The sequence below is a fragment of the Cylas formicarius genome, unplaced genomic scaffold (genome assembly GCF_029955315.1).
Source record: "Cylas formicarius isolate icCylForm1 unplaced genomic scaffold, icCylForm1.1 PGA_scaffold_1__22_contigs__length_36826433, whole genome shotgun sequence".
Classification (NCBI taxonomy): Eukaryota; Metazoa; Arthropoda; class Insecta; order Coleoptera; family Brentidae; genus Cylas; species Cylas formicarius.
In genome coordinates, this window is record NW_026844264.1 from 3,667,182 (window position 1) to 3,690,849 (window position 23,668).

Below are 23,668 nucleotides of genomic sequence, written 5' to 3' on the forward strand. Positions count from 1 at the left end.
CTATGCTTCTTTTGTTGACTCCACGACTTTACCATCACTGTGTCAGTGTAGGCGGGACTGATTTTCGATCTCATAAACATTGGTGATTATTATTGACTATGGCTCCCGTTCATATTATTCTGCTTATATTTCCTCCAACACCAATGTAAAAAGTACTGGCGAGAGCGCGTATTTGGTTTCAAATTCCCTATATCTTTTAACTTTCCATGCTGTTTTGCTTTTTGTCATATTCAATGTAATTATTTGAAAAAATAATATAAAAAAAAATTGCAAATTGCCGTAAGGATTTTTTAATCCAACCTCTCTTGGGATTCATGGAATAAAGATACTAGTGTGAAGTGAAAACCACATTTTTTCAATTCTGTTACTATATTAATATGAAACTGCCTGTTTATAAATTACTGTACATAGGAATATACTATGTAGATTTTTAGAAATAACTTACCACTAGGGTGACACCCCAATATAGCTTGTAACATTTTCGTAATAAAAAACAAGTAACTCATAATAAAATAACACTACTTGCCACAAATGTCAACTTTGAAGTGTGAAAATGTTTAGAATAAACCAGTAACTAGAGACGGGTAACCATATAATTAAGTGCTAATGAGGTTAGCCTGAAATTCTCAAGTTGGCATTTCTGATTTTTGGCCGAAATTCCCCTCTGTGCGGAGAATCCAAAAACATTATATATTCCGGGAGTCCCGCTTACAAAAAAAAACAACTCTGATATTTTCACCACATTTGTCGAACATTTTTAAATCCACCTTCAACACTCATCCAATGTGATGATGTTTTTTATTATCTCCGATCGTTTTTAGTGCGTTCCCACTTCAACAAGTGCCCATTTTGTTTATTTTCGTGAAAGTGTGAAAACGCTAACGGGGGCATTGGGCGGGAGAAAAAATTGTCGAAGCGTTTACGTTACTACCTATTAAAATGTTTATTATAGCAATTCGCCCGGCAACCAAAAATGTCGACGATGGCTGCTCGGAAAATAAATCGCTCCCGGTTTTTAGTTTTATTCCATTCTCGATAATATAAATAACTAGTTTATGTTCCGTAGTGATTTAAAACGGACGCTGGAAATGAGTGAAAAATGAGATTTTCGAGATAAGTTCCAAACCTTATTTTGACACGTGGTCTACTTTCTGAGTTGCGGGAGCATTTTCAAAAGTTTGCATTTTCGGGAAGCATCTATAATATTTTTATTTCTGGAAATATTGTTTTCGAATAAGAATAGGGTTTCTGATAAGACATTTTTGGGAGTATTTCTGAAAAGCCAGTTTTTTTTTATAAACATAAACACAAACAAAGAAAATATCGTACATCACAAATTGTATTTGGTTAAAACATTGTTTCATTTAAAGTTGTAAAACAGAAATTGTTCCTTTTCTTAAAGTGCGGAGGAACTCATGGATCCCTCTCCATTGGCGAATGTTTCTAGTCTTCCGTCTTCTGCTTACAATCTTTCCCTGTACCTCAATTCTTTAATTCTTACGTACAATGGCTCATCCATTCTAAGCACATCATCACTTCTTACTTGATCTTAACGCCCACATTTCGAAGGCTTCAATTTTATTGTGACAAAAGGACCGGCCACTTAACCATTCGCTATCAAAGTCTCAAATTTAGATCCTGGTTTGGGCTTGAAAAAAGTTGTCCTTTCTTGGCCTATCCACCTTTCATTTCTAGTTCCATTTTCTTATTTGCAACGCAATCCAAACATTTATACTATCCACTCGTTGAATTTGCCATTCAGCTGTATATTGTTGCTAAAGACAAACATACATTTGGTTTTAGCGGAAAACATATTTGCAGATGCTTCTGCGAAAAGCCTATAAAACATCAACTCTGATTTTAAGTTGTGCAGGCGTATTTTCGCCTGTTGATCCCATTAAAGGTTGGCTATAAGTTTCAAATCTCTATTCCCTAGATCCAGCTCCTGAAGGTATGTTATTTGAACTTCAGGCCTGACATTATCAAAGACCTCTTCGCAGTCAATGAGAGTGACTTACATTGACTGACGTGTTCTATCTGTTCCTGTTATGTTTTTTGCACATGAATTTTGTCTTTTATTCGTTGATTTTTAGTCATACTTTGTTTGTTGCTGCTTCGATCTATCTGAAATGTCTTTTATGGTTAGGATCAAGTTTCCAATGAGGTCAATGTTATCTGCATGTGCTATCAATAATTTGGGACCTGCTCTAACAACTTTCTTTAGTACTAGGTTGAAAAGAAACGGTGATAGGCTGTCACCTTGCTTTAGTCCACTGTGTATTTCGAAACTGGTGGACAAATATACAAAATTTGATTTTCTGGATGAGCTTTTGTCATATTGTCTGTCTGAAGTTATTGTATCGCCATCTTTTCTTGGAGCTGTCTTAGAGTGAAGAGTTGGTCTATTGTTGACTTGTATGTTAAATCCAACCCATGAAGTTTTATGTATAAGGGGTTAGTCTGTGTGGTAGAATATTTGAGAATATTTTGTAAGCAGAGTTAATTAGGGGATCCCTCTGTAGTTGGAACATTTCGATTTATCCTCTTTTGTGTAGATGGCCACCTTTCTGATATTTTTTCTTTACGCTCCTAGTTTGTCTGGCCCAAACCGGGATAAATGATGATGAACAGTTAAGAAAACTGCGACGCAAGGAGGTGTTTCGCCTTCTTTCCGCCACAACGATTGCACAATATTTATTGGTTCGTAATCAAACTGATCGGAAATATTATTTAATATCAATTGTTGATGTCTTTCGGACTTTAAGCTATATTCATATATTATTGGACCTACGATCTTATTATTCCACAAACCTACTTAAATATTAATGGACGCTCTGTGATCTCACTTCTTGATGTTGCCGCGGATTCTCTATGGACCAATAATATTCATTACGCCCATTAAATAGACAGTGAGTTGTAAATCATCATCATCTGCTTCAAGCTGATTACAAAATTCTAGCTGCCTAATTTCATCACCATTTCAAAGTTTGAGTGTAATGTTCTCCTTATTTGTAGTTCATTTTCAAAATGTCTGATTGACCCTGGTTGATCTACTATTAATCTAAGGTTATAAAAAAAATATGGATCTAAAATATTTACTATATTTATAATATTATCTTCCCACATTCGGTGACTATACTCTCTAAAGCTATTTAATGCCAAAAAATTTCTATCCAATTTGGCACACCACAAATTTGGATGCGGCTGCACTCATTGGAGATATTGGCTTAGGTGGCGTTCTCTAAACAATTCTGAAATTTATGATTGAATTATAATAAATACATAACATATAGTTCTTATACATTTTAAAACATCTTTTTTATTTCAAAGTCTATAACAAACAACAAAAGTGCTTGCTTTATAGCCAGCCTGGAACCACAAAACCGAAACATCATACTTGAAATGACAAAATGTCATTTGTTTGCAAATATTTTTTGAAGACCGTAAAAAAATAAAATAAAAATGAGGATTTTCGGATTTCCCCTCTCTCTGATCTGACTTCATATTTCTTACGGTTTGCGGCATCCCAGTAGCCCCCCTCGAATTTGGATCATCTTGTACAGAGATTAAATTTTGAAAGGATCCACCTTCATTTCCTCGCAAAGTATTTAAAAAAATAAAAAACAATAGTCACTATCTTAACGAAATGCGACGCCTTTGTTATATAATTGATATTTTCACATATCTAACTCTGATTGGAGTCCTCGGCGTTTTACAACGCGCAGTAAATCAAAATAAGAGTTATGTTTGTTTAATAAAGCCTCAGTTTAGGGGAGTGCATAACGATGCGACATAAAGATGATATACGAGCGGCAGTAAATATAATTTCTCGAGGAAAAACTTTCAGATAAAATTGTGTTTATGCGCGTGTATGCGTCTTGCCCACGTAGAAGCCGGATTGATGGCCGGGACCCTTGCTTATCTCGAGAGGGAGCCACTGACATACGAAGACGCGTAGAAAATCTTCAACGTGAATTATGACAACTTCAACCGTCCAATCAAATACCATCTCAAGAACGCACATTTCATCCAACTAAGAGTACTCACACTCTAAACAATCTTACAAATTCTCAGTAACGAAACAAGAACAAGAGCATTTTTATCTTAAATAACGAAGCTCTAAAGACAGAAGTATTACTTCTGGTTAATTTTAGTCAACCCGAAATATGTGAAACTAGTGTTGGGATTGGTCAACTGACCGTCAATTAAACAATTCTTAATTGTCTGGGTAAATTCGATGAAAATGTATATAATATCCCGCAATTTTAGAGTATTATCAATCATTATTTAATAATAATATGTACTTTATATAAATCATTATTCGACTGTGATGTCCAATTTACCTATGACCCTCTTGAAGGAACACTATACTCAGCGATTTAGGGAAATATCGACTCCATTTAGCGCTCAGAATGACCAAACTGCGACGTAACGCACAATATAAAAAAATATAAATTAATAAATATGAGTTTCATTATATTTTTAAAATTATTTCGGTCAATGGACTGGTGAATTGACACAGGCAAATTTGACTGGTCAATTCTATAACGCTATCCGAAACGAGCAAAATAGAGGTATTATCTCTTTTACTAGATATTGTATCATTTTTGGATAAGCAAAACTTTACTGACATTTTCTATCTACAGAAGTCAGTAATAGCAGTGTAAATTCTTTTGTTTATATATTGTGTTTGGCGGAGTGTTGGCCAAACTTGGTGGGCGTATCATCATTACTTAGAGACTTGAACGTATTATTAAAATATTTTAAAATCTTTTAAAACTCATATTTTCGAGTGTTTTTAAATAGTTGCCGTCAGTTATTTCTGGATATCATCTAATAACCAATCACCAATTTCCCTGAACAAAACCTTAAAGTCGATATCTCATTGGGCCTGGGTTGTAAAATAGCAATAAAACCAGTTTATTATCATCTTTTGTTAATTTTTCAAAAATTAATAAGTTAAATTGTCGACTTTCCAAATTTCCATGACGATTTGTCCGAATAACTCTCTATTTAATTTGGTATATATTTTCTTCTTAGGAATATCCATGTACAAAACATAGCCTTAATTTGGATTTGTTCATTTTACTTGTCTTCCTTTAGTTCGCAGTTATTATAATATTTTTATTGTGGATGCATATGAGTGGTTAATATTTAGCGTTTTGACTTATCTATGGCGAAAATATATTATACTTATAATGACCATAAATAAATGTTTTTTAAATTTAAAAAAACTCATTTTTATTAAATGGCTTTTATTACAAAAATTCGTAGTTTGGATGTTATGGCCAATTTTCTGCAACAACTCGTTTATTTTGTTTTAAATCTAACTAAACCTATATAATATCCTATTCTAACTAAGTTCTCTTTTAAACATTAGTTAAATACAATATAATATTACTTATTATTATTATTAATTATTAATATTACTAATTACATAACATTTTCTAACCCCCGTAAACATTCCTCATTCTACCAACACAGGGCCTATTATTCAATTTTAGAATAGTGATACGGAATTAAGTCCCAAACGAAATAGAAGTGCTAAATACAGAGTGTCCCATTTAAAAAAAATACGTTTTTTAAATTAGAAAAGATGGCCATTTTTCCAAAGACCTGTTTTCCGTAAAAAATAGAAAAGTTCATTTTTCTCAAAAACGACTCAAAAATTCGTATGACAAAAAATACTCAAAATCAAGGAAATAATTAGATTTCTTAAAAATATTCATTGCGTTCCGTTAAAAAAAAAGTTGGTTACTGTCCTGATAGAACAGAATATCCTGTATACATGAAAATACTAGAAATGAAATATATACTTAGGGTCAAACACTTTTCTTATTTAACTTTTTTTCCTCAGCGTCGTATTTATTAAGAAAAGGTACAGGAGCATCTTAAATGGACTGCCTTGTACTTGATTTGCTTAAAAATTTCAACACTGATTGCTGCTCTATTTTTGAAGTTAGTGGTAGGATAGGTAGAATAGGTACTCTTCCTTCATATTTTCAGGATTCTACTTAACATCATCAAATTTGTACTACAGTCATTCATCTCTAGTTACCAAGGTCTGACCCATATCCTGTTTTAGATATATGTGTTACTATAGAAGTTTTAAATTGATGACAGCACAAGAATCAAATATTCTAGTTATATGACATACAGGATCAAGGTGGGTGTTAAAACTTTAACATTTGTTAATTAATTTTATCCTTTCCTGAAGCAAAATTGTTTTTTAAAATATTTATTATCCCATTTTCTGTTCCTTTTGTATAAAATGTTGATCGTCCTTTTTTTGTTTTAATAATGCTCTCTATAATAATAATAATAATAATAATAATAATAATAATAATAATAATAATAATAGAATAGAATAGAATAGAATAGAATTTATTGGCCATTCAGATACGTCACAAAAACAACAAATGGTACGTCAAAGGTTAACAATACAAAAGAATTTATATATATAATATAAAAGGTTGTACAATTTTTGAGAACTAACACACTAACGCAGTGGTCTATTCAAGTGTAGTATGTTTGATCAACTCCAAGTATTCATTAATATCATAGAAAGGATTATCAGTAAAAAAACTTTTCATTCTCTTTTTAAATTGTCTGTATGGTAGATTTTTTAACATTATACAGTTTAACATTAATCTTATTGTTTTGTGAGGACGTCAGTCTGGAGTGAGGTGGGGTGATCCTGTCAACATACCTAGTATTATACTCATGTCTATTGCCAAGTGTCCCATAGACATCCGCGTTTTCATGAATATACAGGATGAATCGGTATATATAAGTAGAAGGCAGCGTCATAACCTGGAAGTCAGAGAAAATGGGCTTGCAGTGGGCAATCGGGTTGGCACCGCAGAGGACCCGCACAGCCTTATTTTGCAAACGAAAAGCTCTTTCCGTATATCCAACCCCACCCCAAAGCACAATGCCATAAGACAGCACACTATGAAAAAGCCCAAAATAGGCTATCCTAAGGGCCGCCGGGGTTAGACAATAGACAATAGAGATGTCTCAGTAGGAACAGTCGCCGAGACAACGTTGCACAGACCTCATGAATCTGGCCTGACCATGACAGAGTCCTGTCAATTACGAATCCCAAGAGGGTTATATTATTTTGATACAGATAGTCGACTTTACTGCAGGAGAAGGTAAGTTCTTGAGTTTTTTGTTTATTGAGGACTAAGTTATTTGCAGAAAACCATTGCTGGAGAACATTTGTTGATACGCTGACATCTTCACTAAGCATTCGTTGATGCTTAGCTGTTAACAGAATGGCAGTGTCGTCAGCAAACAAGGTGACATTCGCATCTGGCATCTGGCATAATAATAATAATAATAATAATAATAATAATCTATTTTAGCAACTTCTTCTTCTCATATGTTTCTTTTTTATTTGTTATTTTCATTTACTTGCTGCATATAACTAGAATTTGTAACATTCATTATAAATTTACTTACGATACATTTTAGTTTTCGGTAAATACTGCAGACATAGGGTTTTTATTAATAAAAAACTTTTGAGAGTTAAATAAGAGGCGTAGATTAGGAGAAAGACAGAAATACGAAGTTTCGATTAATTGGTTTTAGTTTTCGTAAATATCATTCTTTATATGGGCGTTGAGCTGACATCATTTTAAACTTAACGTAAAAGCACCATGATCGCATAAAAAATTGTTGCCCGTTCGATATTTCGATATTCGTTATTATATATTTCTCCCGAACTGTTATTTAAAAAAAAACAACTAAATTAGCATATAAAAAACGTGGTATAGAATTGTAAATCAGACATTGTTTCTCCTACAACAAAAAAAAGGGAATATATTTACGGACTATCGGGCCGAAGGACTGATTAAGGTATTGTTTATATAAAACGCGTCGGACATCGTGGGCTCGTATTGTCGCAACACGTAGTATTAAAATAATAAAAACATTAAAATGTAAATTTGAGGTTCGGGTTTTTAATGCCTTAACATCGATATCGTCTCGGATAAATATAAAACGCCTCGCGACGGCGCTAATGATATGGCGGCGACGGACGTGACTTTCCCTTCTATTGCAAAATTGCATTCCAAACACTTTTTTTTTCGAAATTCCATCATCTAAGCGTGCTATTTTAAAGTTTTGTCATGAAGTTTTCAAATTTCACCTCACGACACCGATCCAGGTTTGTCACTAAGTCTCCATTTTCAAAATATAACTAGGCATTTTCGAATCTTTAGAATAAAATTGGAAGGAGACAACACGAATAAAAAATAATAAAGGCACTCTGACAAAATAAAAAATAAAAAATAATGGCAAATTTAACAACACAGAAGCCAATTTAGAACAGTAGAACAATGCTTTTTACAAAACTTCTGGATTCCTCCTGCGTCGGTCGAAATTGCTGACGTTTCGCCAATCATCCTGCTGGGTTCTTCAGAGCTTGACTGAAACTAGTAGTAGAACAACAACAAAGTAGAACAAGTTCAAAATATACTTTTTCGAATATCGGAAGAAATGCCATTCAGTAATAGTATTCAAGGTCTTTTGAGGTACTCCCGATACCTATGGAGGCGGTAATAAGGGCCCACGAAGGAAATACTCTATATTAAACAGTTCTTAATTTGTATGCTTTTGTTTTTTATTTTAATTGAATTTTTGAAGAATTGGAGTTTTGTTTCAATCTAGTATGTGTGCTTTTTTTGCGTATTACATTTAAAACTATTCTCAACACAACACATAAATTATTTAATAAAAAGAATACAGCGACGCAAAATGAAAAATTTTTAAAATTAAATTTTTATTTGGTAAAATTCTGTCATGAAAATTTCAATTTTTGGTATTAGTTTTAGATTTTTCTGAGTTTCCATTGGATTTTCCCGGATCTTCAAAATAAAAGTCGAAATTTTATTGGCAGGAAAAAGAGAATTGTGTACAGGGAGGACCAATTTGGATGAGATTTGATGGTTTTTGGGTAATTCTAATATGTGCATCGAAAAATGAGTAGAGCTGTTCCAGACTGCATTTCTGAGGAAAATTGAAATGTGAAGACCACGTCTTCATAGGACAACTTCCCCGCTCTACTGGGTAATTATCAAAAAGTCGTTATAACATTTTTATTTCTAAAATCTCTGAATTTCTGAATTTTTTCGGTTTACACATGCCAGGTATCAAATTTCAAAATATAACATAAACAAATTTTTGAAAATATCTCAAGCCATTAATTCAATTCGATTAGTCAATCCAGTTATACTAAATGCAAGTGGGTACCAAAATTAGATGTTAACCCTTCGATATGAAGAGGAAAAATGAGGGCATTTGCATTTAAGTTGAAAGCTACAACTAAATAACATCTACTTTCTTTCGGGAGAGGACGATATTATTAATTTATAATTTTTTCTACTTATTCTAAAATAAACAATGATACACTGATAGAGTGTGAGGGAACTATCATTATAAGACGCTTCATTACCCTGAATCGCATGCCACATCAGAGAATTCCGGCACTTTAATCACGAGTTTGGGAGCGATGGGAGTTATTTTTACATTTGTCACCACTTCATACGTAACTCACTGGATGCATCGTGCTGTTTTGCAAAAACATACAAAAAAAAGTACAGTACGCACTCGTTGATTAAGCACTCGCTCCGCTCGTGCCAGGCCAACTCGTGACTAAAATGGCGTAAAACAAATGTGTTGCATAATATATTGCGACTAAAATTTATGATAATTCCAGACTTTTGGTGAAATAGGAGACAAAAGAGGTCAGAAAAAGAACTTTTGATGCTCAGCTAAATTACAATCTTTATACAAACACATTTCTCAGCGAAAAAATAAAACACGACGCGATTCCCAGGGTGCAGTCGCTGACAGGTTTAACGACCATGAGGCAACCGAAAGCTTAAATAATGTTTCCAGGGCAGAGTTTGCTACAGGTCCTGGTTTATTCAAAACACATCATCAATCATGGTAGCAACATACTCATAGACGCGTTCTTTTTTTTCACTTCGTTTTTCACGTAAAAATAATTAATCATTTTGTTATAGTCGGGCGCTGCCTCGCACGATGGCGTTTTTGTTCGTTTGTCGTATTTGATTGAAAATCAGCTTAGATAAAAGCGATCGTTAATGGTTGTTTGGGTACAGCCAAACTCCACTTACTGGGTGTGGCTGTATTTGATTTTCGGATCTATAGCCGTAAAACAAATGGTAGTTTCTACCATACCAAAATTCAATGCATTTTATACTCAACTGCTTAACCATCTACCTTTTAGAAATAAATTAACAAAAATTTATAGAATTACCTCCATATCACTCTACTTTACTTACCCCTGAAATGTGGCAAAATTCCGTTACACACGCAGAGGGAATAATTGACAAGTTGTGAACAGGGAACAAGCAATTTACAGACTGCAGCTTCTTACACGTATTGTTAATCTTGACGAAGATTCTGGTGATTCTAGTGACTTCACTGATTTGTGTCAGTAAATGAAAATATTGTACATGTATTCAAATGTTCATAATATCTAACCGTTAGTATTTAGAGCTCTTGAAAATAATTTTTTTTGTGTTTTTTATTATGATTGATAAATGAGCACATACGATCGAGTCGATTTTTTAAAGAAACTTCCACAGGCTACTGTAATACTATTTTCAAAACTTTTGGATTCCTCCTGCGTCGCTAAATAAAACTTGCTGACGTTTCGACTATCATCCTGTTGTTTCCTTCGGAGCTTAAATGAAACAGCTGCTACTGCTGAAGAAGCCAGCAGCATGATTGGCAAAACGTCAGCAATTGAAAGAAAATTTCTAACTAACTAACTAACATTACGCATTAAAGTTGTTTTATTATTCGGGCTGCATTTTTAGTAGTACTTTCTATCATTGTGTGATAATGTACCGAAATTTATTTTGTTTTTTTGTAAAGATGTAGTGTTTGCATATATGATAATGCGTTGGTTAGGTATGGAGATAGCCAATAGGGAAGCAGCAGCAGCATGTAGTTTTGTTAAGTCAACTTTCGAACACGTCATCATCAGGTGCTGCTTAACCTTACCTTGGATAAAGACCGTCCGTGACCTGATCCAAACCGATGAAAATGTGGTTTCGCGCTTTTGCAGGGGTCGATATAAAAATAATATTCTGATATATTTACTGCCCATTTGGCCGTTAATAGTCATAAATTTTGACGCATATTTGCCGGACGCGTTGTTATATTTTAATTGCCTTTTTATCGTTGCCGCGACCAAGTCGCATACCAGAAACACGCTCGCGTGGTTGTATATAAACAATTTTAGAAGGCAGTAAAATCTGCAAACGCTCCAAAGGATAATAACACTCTAAAAATACTTGACATAGAAAGCCAGTATGGTCTTTATGCGTTCGCTGTGGGGAAGAGGGGCTACTTGTGTGGCCGGTGAAACAAATGATATGCGCTCGTATCTGACTGATTTAGGTTTGGTATCAACATGTAGCGATCATCGCTTCAATAATCAAGATTTTGAGCCTTTCGAGATTCATGAAAAATCATGTTTTCTTTAAGAATGCAAGTCTAAAGTTGCCATGGTTTGGTTTCCATAGGATAATTACTAAATTTGGTAGGCAATGATGTAATCTTCGCGGTTGGGAAGAGTTTCGCTATCAAGAATATTAACATATTAAGAACGATTTTTTCAAAGAAACTTCTACAAGCTGCTCTAATACTATTTGGAAAGTTTCTAGATTCCTCCTGCATCGACAACCGAGCCAGAAGATTTGCCGCCCCGGAAGAAATTCACCTTATTTAATCTGTATCTGATCCGTTACAATTTTTATCAAAAACACGGTCTAGGTGCCGATTTCCGTAAGTGAGCACATTTGGTGAGCATGCTTTTCGTAATTCCTCTTTAGAGGCTGCAGTATGACTCCTGCCAAAAAAATAGATGACTCCCAAGATTCTTATTTTGGTAATCTTAGGTAATTCTGATAAGACTGAATTCGAATTATGGTCTTGTGAAATTTATATTACATTTTTATAATTCCCATTCGATTTTTATAAATCTGCTTTGCAAATTTGTACGATTCTCAAGTAATTCTATACGAACTTTATTCTTCTCAAAAAATTTCTAGAGCTGATTTGCCACGATTCATAATTGATTGTCAGAAATCTTACGAATTCAGAAGATTTCTTCAGTATCAGTGTCATGGTCGATCTTCATTAATTTGCTCTCAAATTTTAAATATAATAGGTAACAATATTATGTTCTTCTTCTTACGATTCACGATTCATCTTACAAATTCGGAAGATTCGTAGCCGAATTTCCAAAATGTATCGAATTATTCTTGGGGTTTATATCGAATTCCCACGAATCGATCGTGATTCTTCTAAGTCCCAATCGGAATTGTGATCTTCTCCCAAAATTCCTAAGGACCTTCCGGTTGATTCATATCAAGCAGTTTGCAAATTTGAAAGATTTTTAAAATTCCGTACGAATGATGTTCCCGTCAAAAAATTTATATCGAATTTCCAGGAATCTTAGGTGAATCCCAAAAGTCCTGCACGAATTGTGTTTTTATCGCAAAGTTTCTCTCATCTCATTCATAGTGGGGTCCCATTAATCCAATTCCTCGGTAATTCTATACAAAGCGTAGCGCGGATTCCCACAGTTCATAGTCTGTTGCGATAATTTTACGAGTTCCCTAGATTCCTTAGCTGAATTTTCAATATTTATCGAATTCCTAGGATTCCTAGGTGATTCTTGTGATTTATATTGCATTTCCACCATTAATTGTTGATTCTCATAAGTAAGCGTATCAATAGAATTGATTCTTTCTAGAAAAGTTTCTAACGGATCCCCTTCAGAACTTTCCTATACTCACTAACAGATTCTCATAAACCCGAATTTGAAGGATTCCTAGTTGATTCCTACGATTCTTAGGCAATTCCGGGATCCCCAAAATCTTTAGAGAAACCGAAATCTCGAACTCGAGCGAGATAAAAGTGCACAAATAAATTCGCTCGGGTTGAGGAGAGCGCAGAATACTTCAAAAGCTTCGGGTAGAAACGCGATTCGTTCGAAACGTTAACCACGTTCCGCGCACTATATTTACGTTCGCATCCATACGTTTGCCTTTAACATCAGCTTAATCCAAGAGCAATTATTCCGTTTAACGATGATTGCCGGCTTAATGTAATGGTCTTCGTGCAGTCCATAAATCATACATATACACACACACTCGTAAAGTGAAACTTTCGAGTTTTTGTCTTGAAATTTTTTTTCAACGCATCAGCTCGACGCGGTGTTATTCACCTTGACTAAAAAGCGTTTATCTTGTTTGTTGAGCATTAATAAAGCAATAAAATGTGAAAAGCTCATTAAAGCGGGCAGACCTATAAAAACGGGGCGAAAAGGTGTTCTTGGGCTTCTTTTTCGGTTTTATTTCGGAATAAACGACGGGAAGTGGAACGTTTCGCCTCATATAAAACAACAGTGTTGTTGAGGGGATCGTTCGGGGCTTAGTCGAGGGGGGTGTCAGCTGCAACTGGCAGTTTTTCGGCATTAGCAATCGCAGAAAAGTATGTGGAAACATTTTTCCGTTATTTCGGCCTAGTAGCAATGTTCTGGTTTCATCTGGTCTACTTAAAATTCGGTGGTCGATGAATGGTTTTATCTGCAGTATTATCTGTCCTTGAAGGGAGATTACTAGGATAGAAAGACGTTTGGGGTGTCCTTGACTATAATTTCAGCGGTTAAACTTTATGGCTGTATCTGGGGTCCCACAGGGATCAACATGAAACCCACTGTTATGTCTATTAGACAACAATTACAGAACAAAGCATTACGCATTGCCGTATGCGGATGACATGAAAATATACAATAAAATATATATAATATATACAATAAAAATATATACAATAAAATAAAAAGGGTGTGGATTTTTCCAATAATATATTCAAATTGGTCAAAAAATAATTTGTTTGGTTTTAATATCACAAACTCTAGCTCTTACCTAATCATTTATATTTGTAAATGATCTCTAGTGCAGTCGAAGTATAATTTGGTCTTTTCTTTATACTAAATATGTACAGACGATGAAAATAATGGGTGTTTTTTTTCGATGTATAGAACTTTAAGTTTCGTTTGGCAATTCATCATGAATAGACTCACGCCTGAACAACGCTTGCAAATAGTGCAATTTTATTTCGAAAAGAATGGTTCTTTGCGGAATACGTATCGCGCACTACGTCCATTTTATCGTCGAAAAAATCGTCCATCAGAGCAGTTAATTCGATTAACCATGGAACGTTTTCGCACCACGTTTACTCTTATTGATAACTCGCATCCCCAGAGACGCAGTACGGTGCGTACAGAAGAAGCTATGGCTGCTGTAGAGCGTAGCATTGAGGAAGACCCGAATGAGTCCATCCGCCATCAAGCACAGGAATTGGATCTGTGTCTACTTTATGAAAGATTTTGCGGAAGGATCTTGGTTTACGTGCTTGCAAAATCCAACTCGTGCAAGAATTGAATCAAACATCATCAAGGCGTAGATTCGTCGAGTGGGCCCAAAACGAAATTGCCGTTGTTCCCGATTTTCATAAGCGAATTTTGTTTAGCGATGAAGCGCACTTCTGGTTGAATGGCTACGTCAACAAACAAAACTGCCGCATTTAGAGCGAAGCTAATCTTCAAGTGTATGTCGAAACACCGTTACATTCAGAAAACCTGACTTGTGCGCTTTATGGGCTGGTGGGATCATTGGTCCGTACTTCTTCAAAAACGATGATGGCCACAACCTTACAGTCAATGGTGATCGGTATAGAGCTATGATTATTAACTCTTTCATTCCTGAATTGAATAACCATGATGTCCAGGAGATGTGGTTTCAACAAGACTGCGCAAAATGTCACACAGCTCGTGCCACAATCGGTTTATTGAAAGACACGTTTAGTGACCGCCTAATTTCACGTTTTGGACCTGTGAATTGGCCTCCAAGATCTTGTGATTTAATACCGCTAGACTGCATTCTGTGGGGATATGTAAAGTCATTGGTCTATGCGGATAAGCCACAAACGCTTGACCATTTGGAAGACAAGATTCGCCATGTTACTGCCTCCACAAATGTTGGAAAAAGTCATCGAAAATTGGACGTCCAGATTGGACTACATCCGCGCCAGCCGTGGCGGTCATATGCCAGAAATCATATTTAAAATGTAATGCCACAAGTTTATCTTTCGGATAAATAAAATTCATGTCAATCGAATAATCCATCATTGTTTTATTGCAACTTAAAGTTCTATACATCGAAAAAAAACACCCCTTACTTAAAAGGAAATTCCTTAACCCTAAATATAAAACCTACTTATAATGTTATAAAATTTTAACGCTGTATAACAGAAAAGCATGACTGCATCTTTTTCAAATCATTAATCTCATTATTGGCAATGCCACATTTAATTCGTATGTGACCCAAACAAAACACCATACATTTACCATGAAAAGTATAACTAGAATCTGCATCTCTTTCTGATGGAGTAACTTTTCAGGCATTTCGTAAGCAGTGGTAGTTGAGTAGCAGGCAGTAAGTCGAAAATTTATGCTGCAGCTAGTTAGCCAATAATACTCTAGGGCCCTATTAGCATGCCTCAAATTTGAAGAGTCCTTGGTTATGATTTATGCGGCGATAAAATATAAAACTGTCTTCAGCAAAGCTCGAGCTCTACACGCAACCAAGAGTTACTTCTTCGGTCTCTAATCACTGTTCCTGTACATTGGCATAAAGTACGTTCATTTGCTATCCCGTACGAATCCTTCCCGTTAATGGACTAGATCTCTTAAATTCATGCAAACTACTTTTAAGGTTCCGTCGAATATTTACACCATCGCAAACAGTTTGATCTCTTATCATTTAGCTTCATGAAGTAATACGAACTTTGTGGCGGCCTGCCCATCTCTATCTAAGTCTTGCTGCGTGCTCAATAGCATCCAGAGGTCTGGTTTGATTTTTTACCCACCCATTGGTTTTATATCCTTTGAAGAAAATTCCTATCATTCATGGGAACCATATGTGAAGACTGGAATAAAGTAGGAGTTGAATACTTTTGTTCTTAATTGTAAAGGAATTCTACGATTCTTCTACAACCCAGTTTATTCTAATTCAAATAATTTCATTCTAATTTCAACTGTCTGGTTTTTCCTGCTTCAAATTCAATAGCTGTTCCCCTCTTAAATGGCATATAATTTGTACTAGTTATTACTTACGTTTTAGTAAAATTTATTTAAGACCCTTTGATATTGCCTCATGTAGGTTTGACAGCATTTAGTGAATTAGATCCTTTCCGTTTTTTCCTATCCAGGTATTTAAAAATATCCTCCAAGGCAAGAGCAAATAATTTTGGGCAAAATTACTTTCATGATCGTTCGACAGCCCTATATTCTATACTATCGAAGGCCGTTTTATAATCTTTTAAAGGCAGATATAGTGGTAGGTTACATTCAATGATTTTCTCTATAAACATTTTTAGCCTGTGTAGGTGATTTATAATGCTATCCTTTTCTAAAGCCAGTCTGTACGTGTCAAAGCTTTTGTTGTGATATTTTACTTTAGCACTTGTTAAAATGGTTGCTCAAGTAGTCCCTAACTCTTTCTTTTAGCATTTCAATTAGAATACATAAAGTCTTCCTCTGAAGCCTTCATTCTTTTATTTCGTTTGTTATTTTTTCTATTTCGCATCGAGCTGCAATGACAATAGCCTTTTTTATTTAAAGGAGGGAAAAACGCAGACGAGGCTGATGACATTTTCTTTATTGGAGGCATTTGATTTACGCACACAATACACAATAACCTATAAAAATTCCGATCGCCTTAGGAAACGCTTAATTATAGTTATTATATTAATAGAAAATTGCCGGTTATCGTATAAAAAAAATTTATGACTTCGACCGACGTGAGTTATCGTGCGAGATCTATATCAATTTCTTGAATTAAATTATAATAATTATTTATATACGCGTAATTGTTTTTATTAATCCATAAAGTTAACGGTTCGGAATCTAACAGCTGCGTTCGATAGAATAATTATTATTCCGGCAGCGGATATTTCTTGGAATTAATAAAAGTAAATACACATCGACAAGAAGTCGCTTAACAATTTGATATAATCGTTGCGTCCCTTACTTTTGAGTCAAATCTCCAGATGGTAATTCCTGAACTCGCAGACGGACGAGATCCCAAATGCCTTTGCGAAACTTGAGATTTTTTCAGATGAGCAGTCTAGCCATTTCTGCTTAAGAACCTTTGTTGTTAGTTGCACAGTTCTTGACTAATACAATTAAATTAAAACTGCTACATTTCTTTACACTGCGAAATAATTTTTAAAGGACAAATTCTGGAACAAATTACAGTTTCCAGACGTCAATTTTTGTTGATTTAAAATAAATGGCTGATCTTCAGGACCATCTTAACGTAGTTGTTTGTAAATATCCTGAGTAGGAAGATATGTCTAGTTCCTGGAAGTAGTCTTCAAGAACATCAGAATTATGTATTTAGTCTGTATTTAGTATGATAGTTTCGAATTCGTTTTAATTAAAATAACAATTGGCAACGAACCTACCAACCTAGATAAGAAATAGGTGAAATTAAATTTGTCATTACTGTAGTTACTCAAATTGACATTTGAGGTCAAACTTTTCTTCAAATTTTTCTTCAATTTCTTCTTATCCGTGGATGGAATGAAATTATCCTTGTCCATTTTAGGTTATTTTTTTATATAATATTTTATCCAATGTAAAACCAGTGTATTTTTGTTGATGGCGGTCTTTGCGTCTTCATTTACTTCGGAGGAAACTAAATGAACATTCCGAGGCGAGTAACTATTTATCATTAAATTGTTTGGCTTTTTGTTATGTCGGCTGGTCTTCTGTCAATGGTACCTTTAGAATACACTATGGCACTATACTATAATTTTAGTTTAATATCTGGCCAACAAACTTTATTGATCATAAATTATAGAAATTAAAAGAAAATGTATCATTATCACCTTCAAATTTGTTTTTTTCTTTTACTTGTTAACGATATTTTCATTACTGAATTAATGTGGAGCGTATATCGCAAGAATGATGAAGAACCTTAACTACACTGGCATAATATGATTTGAGGAGATTCTGGTCTCTGGGCTGAACGTAACGAAGTAACGTAAGGAAATTTTGAATATATCACTAAATCTACGGAATTATCCACCGATAATAGTGATGCTAATAATATAAATATAATAATAATAATATATAATAATAATAATATAATTCAATCGGTCTTTTGCTTTGAGCTGTAAACCTTCTTAACTATTTTATTTGAAGAGATAGAAAAAAGTTTGTGAATGAAATTGTACCAACAAAATTTTTTTTAAAAATCCAATTTGTCCAACTTATTTGAAGAGAATTTTAAAATTGTTTTCTTCAAATTTATAAACCGCAATCCACTATAGCAATTACAACCGAAAAACAATTGAATTGTTTCTATACATATGATAAATTTCGCTGAGGTAAAAGGCACTGTTTTGACTACTTGTTTTATTGAAAAAAAAATACGTTAAATCAAAAACTTGAAATTATGCGTACATTTTATAAAAATAATAACATATCTCAAGCAAGAAAAGAATACAGGGAATTATTTGGCAAACTTGTGCCCTTAAGAAGCACGTTCAGATATAGGAAACAACTTCACGGATGATTCCAGTCGATAATAATGTTTAAAACTTAAACAAATTAAAACTTTGAGGTTTTGTTTTATAGAAGAACCTCTACTGAACCTACTAGCAATTATTTTGGAATGTCAAAAAAAAAGAAATTCATTCAACTCTTAAGCGCCATAAAATTTTATCCTTTCAAGAGTCGACAGACGAACATAAGAGGTTTCGCCAAGATTTCAAGGAGATACTGATATTTTTGGAATAGTTTTGTGGGCTGATGACAACACCTTTAAAACTGTTGGAATTTTTCAACAGGTACAACATTCATCTCTGGGGCACCTATAAGTTTCTAGGTAAATCAAAAATAAACAAACAGGACATCTTTAATAACACATATATTGCGTTAATTATTTTTCAAGGTGGACCAACAGCGCAAACTTTGTGTGAAATGAAATCTAGAATTTTCTGAAAAATCTCCCCTTTAACATCATCATTTGGTAACAAAACGGAGGTCTACCGCATAGCCACCAAATAGTCTAGATTGGACCATTTGGATATTTTTTTATGGGGGCATCTTAAAGAAAAAGTCAACGCAATAAGTTTTACAATCAATACGTTCTCTAATCCCTAAAATAAAATTATTAGATTATTTTTGTTTGTATAGTATATTGTCTACTAGTTTTGATTTATTTAGATTTGTCAATTGAAGAATTGTATTAGTTTTTTTGTGTATATTTGAACGGCACAAGTTACTTGATATATGGCGCTTTTATTTTTATAAAATGAATTTATAATTTTAAATTTTTGATTTTCATTATTATACAATAATGAATGTACGTCAAAATGTCTCATAACATTACCGCATTCAATTGTTTCTCGGCCGCCACGACCGAACTGCATTGGAATTTACTTCCACATTTTTAAAAACTTTAAAGCAAATGTTTTTAAAAACGTTTCAAAGTGCGCTGAACAAACCAAACAGGCAAAAAGAGATATTTCTTTCAGTGAAAATTTCACATAAAATTGTTTTTTCTCTTTATATAAAAAAGTATAGAGCGGTTTCGAATTATGAAGAAATACTTACTCACTTCAATACTTCACTTATTATATTTTGTATCTATATACATTATTATTATTATTATTATTATTATTATTATTATTTGGTTTGTTACCTTTTTATCTGTTTCAAATAGGAACCTTGTTGGGTTTACTTTGTCCCAAACCGAGAAATAAAATTAGTAGAGGGTCCGGTTTAAGAACAACACCCCTCATTTTTTTCCGTGATTAAATATATTTTTTTTAATAATTAAGGAATATAATTTTTTTAACGTGTATTAACAAGTTTTACTTTATATTACATTACTTTTTAAAATTTCTTATATCATATTTATTAAACCAATTAAATAATTAAAAATAGAAATATTAAATATTAAAAAATAAAATATGTTATTAGATAAAAATAAACAAATTTCAGCAAATAATGTTTTAATATTTACACATTAAACTTTAATGTGTGAGAATGTTTATAACTTGAAAAATAAAAAGAAAAACACGAATATCAGCTAATAAAATTTAATTTTCAACAAAATAAATCACTAAAATATCAACAAAAAAACGAATGTAGAATTTTTTTTTAAGTAGTGTTTAAATTTTTTTGTGATGGTAAAATCTGCGTCGACTGAGTAGACTAGACTTTTTCTCTAATAGCCGTGTTTAACCTCAAATCATTATTTTATTTTTGATTTTTTATACTTACTTAAATTATTTTTGTTAAGCAAAATACATAAACTATAACATTTTTTTACTAACTTTATAATTTTGAACAAATTTGGAGTACTCTTCACTGTATTTTGCCTGTAATGCTGTCACCTTTTGATAGCATTGTCTGTAATCACCAAAATTACCCATAGATTCTTCGGTTAAAACAACATCACCGTACTTAAATCCACGTTCTTTTCGAAATAGTATTTTTAAATAACAATTTCTAAAAACATTATTGTCAAAATCTATAATTTGTGATGTTTCACCACATACAAAACGCTTCTTTATTTTTGTTTATTGAAATTTATCAAAACAATAATATACTAATAAATAATATAAGTAGTAGACCACGTTGCTAAAAAAACCGTATTTATAAATATATATAGGTATATACTATATACATTGTAAACGCGGTAAGGCTCCAAAATAATTTTAAGGGGGGGAATATATTTATCTTTGTCTTATACACAGAGAACTGAACTTCAGTGCCGTACATGAAAAAAGATATAGCGCTCGCAGTCACACTTTATTTTTACATGAAATTATTGAATCTCTAGATCGTGTCAATCATTAGTTTTGCCACGATTTGGAAAGTCAATCATATATCGTTGAGTTCGTAATAAAATTCTGTATTTTTACATATTTCATTTTTAAAGAAAAAGAATGAGGCTAAATTACTACATCCGATTACCTGTTTACACCTGGTTGACACGTATTGTTGCCTAAAAGAAGGTAGTCAAACATTGAATGGCATTTTCTATATACTTTTTTCCTTGATTGAGACCAAATTTATAAGGAAAAATACTGACGGTAACCAAGAAAAAAAAATGAAATTAATTAATTTTTAATTAAAAATTGTCTTGCTAAGATATAGACTGTCAATCATTTCTCATTTGATTAATCAATAAGTTTTATTTAAAAAAAAAAGTATTTTATTACGGAATAAAGGGTGTTGTTCTTAAACCGGATCTTAGACTGAACCGTGTGTGGACGGACAGGACACGCGGCTTTTCTCATTATGTGCGCGGCCATGTTCCCTAGCATTGTCGACGGCGCGGCGATTAAATTATGAAATTAACTTAATTATATTGACATTCGAAACCGGGCATGTGGTAGGCGTGTTAAAAGAATGTCAACAGAAATGTCTATCTAAAACCGCGTCGGCATATTTGAAGACATTTTAAATTACTTGCGGGTAACGACATGCAAGAATGGACATGTGCGTTACAGCGTTTTAAGTTGCCCTCGGATAAATTCGAAAAAGTATTATTTGTGCCGCCACAGTACAAGTAACTAAACTTGGTACTCGAAAAAAAATTATAGTGAAAAAAATCTACTCTTTCAATTTCAATTTTCGTTGGTTTGTTTCATGGAAATTTAAACGTAATACTAAACTTTTTAATTTTTCAAGAAAACTAATCTTTGCTGAGGTAAATTATAAAAATGCACTCCAAGGATTTTGTATATTTTTTTGTTTTTCTTGGACATGCTCTAGAAAAAGATATAATACACTCTCTTTAGGATAGAATAGAAAAATAGTATACTATGAGATTTGTAGGTATCATGATACTTGTAGGTACATATTATTGTTTCTAGGTAAAGTCTGTTCATAGATATAAGAAAGTGACTAACTGATACGAATTAAGGAAAGATCCGGACAAGCTGTAAGAATGAAATATGGCCGAACAGCTCCGTACTTTGCTTAGTTTGTTTTACACTTATCAGTTGAGTCAACCCAACCCTTTTCCGGGGTAAGTGTCGAACCAGGTTTCATCCAAGTAAATAATTGGCCTTTGTTGGCCTCTGTAAATCCTAGTTTTTTCTAGATATTCCAGTCGTCATTTCCAAATTCTAAAAGATTCCATTAAAACTTTCCTTTTGTCAATTTTTTTAAATCTAGAACTCATGTGTTGAATATGAATACACTTCCATAAGGTAGTTCTGCCACATTTAACACCGGTTTCATCTTTTTCAAGCCTCCTAATTAAGATATCTAATGTAGGCACGCTTTGTTCCTCGTATAACTGGTAAATTTTACGCCGTATTATATCTTGATCACTTTCATCTAAACTCGGGAAAATGTCAGCATCGCATCTTTTTTTCCTCGCTGAAATGGGATTATTCACAATTTTCCATACAGCTGATCTTGAAATTTTAGTTAATGTGGCAGTTTCTTCTAAAGATGCTTGCTTGCTGGCACCACGTTCAAGAGAGTCAAATAAACATTGTTTATAACTTCCTTAGTCTCAATAGAATAGCGTTTTCTACATTTCGGCGGGAGCATCTCTTGAGATACACTAGACTCGCACATATTTTGCATAATTCGCACACGATTCAACACACTCTGTATTACACCCGAAATAAGAATGATTACTAATAGATTTAAACAAAGTAGTATACCAAACAAAATATTAAGCACAGGTAGGTATAAAATTATTTTCTGTTACGAACCACAATTTTACCTAAATTTAAATTCCGAAAGTTTAGGTAATAATCTTGTTAATGAGCACCCTTGGATTATCCCATTCAAAAGCAATTGGTCACTTTCTTTTATCTATGATCAGACCATATCCGCTAAAATACTACAAACTAAATCTATATTCAGGTTTAGTTGTCGCAAGCTTTTCCGAAAAAGAATCTGAGGGTTTACAGTCATAACCGAGAATATTTTCACTTCATGGAAACAGTTAATTCTACACTAACTATATATATTTTATTAAATAATTTTCCACCTAGACGTAGATAAATACATGGTTTTCTATATGTATATGATTATAATACAATTATAATTAGTTTGCCAAATGCGAATTACATACATTGTCCCAACCGAGGAGACCGTAGCTAGCGAGAATTAGAATTGTAGATATTTTTTGAGACATTTGAATCTAGGAATCACTAGAAAGTTTACTAATGAGTTCCGCCTCAAATGTGTATCCAATATTATTTTCAAATATTCAATTAGAACTGAGGTGGCTTTTACTTGATGAAAATCCATTTATCAAAATAAATAAGAACTAAAAGTTCAGATTTTCACGAAATTCGTGAAAATCTGAACTTTTAGTTCTTATTTATTTTGATAAATGGATTTTCATCAAGTAAGGTGGCTTTTACTTGATGAAAATCCATTTATCAAAATAAATAAGAACTAAAAGTTCAGATTTTCACGAAATTCGTGAAAATCTGAACTTTTAGTTCTTATTTATTCAATTAGACTTTATTTTTGTATATTAACATTAACGTTAACACACTCATA

At 33.3% G+C, this 23,668-nt stretch overlaps 1 protein-coding gene across 5 annotated transcripts in view; it reads left to right on the plus strand.

The window, feature by feature from the left end:
* LOC132697481 (netrin receptor UNC5C) overlaps positions 1–23,668 on the plus strand; it is a 472,678-nt gene that overhangs the window by 96,633 nt on the left and 352,377 nt on the right. The window contains exon 1 of one of the 5 annotated variants that reach the window (XM_060663050.1): positions 8,998–9,075. The exons of the other annotated variants lie outside the window; for them this stretch is intronic. The gene's annotated coding sequence lies outside the window, so the exon portion shown is untranslated. Of the gene's footprint in view, positions 1–8,997; positions 9,076–23,668 lie in introns of those variants that run through there. 5 annotated transcript variants of the gene reach the window in all.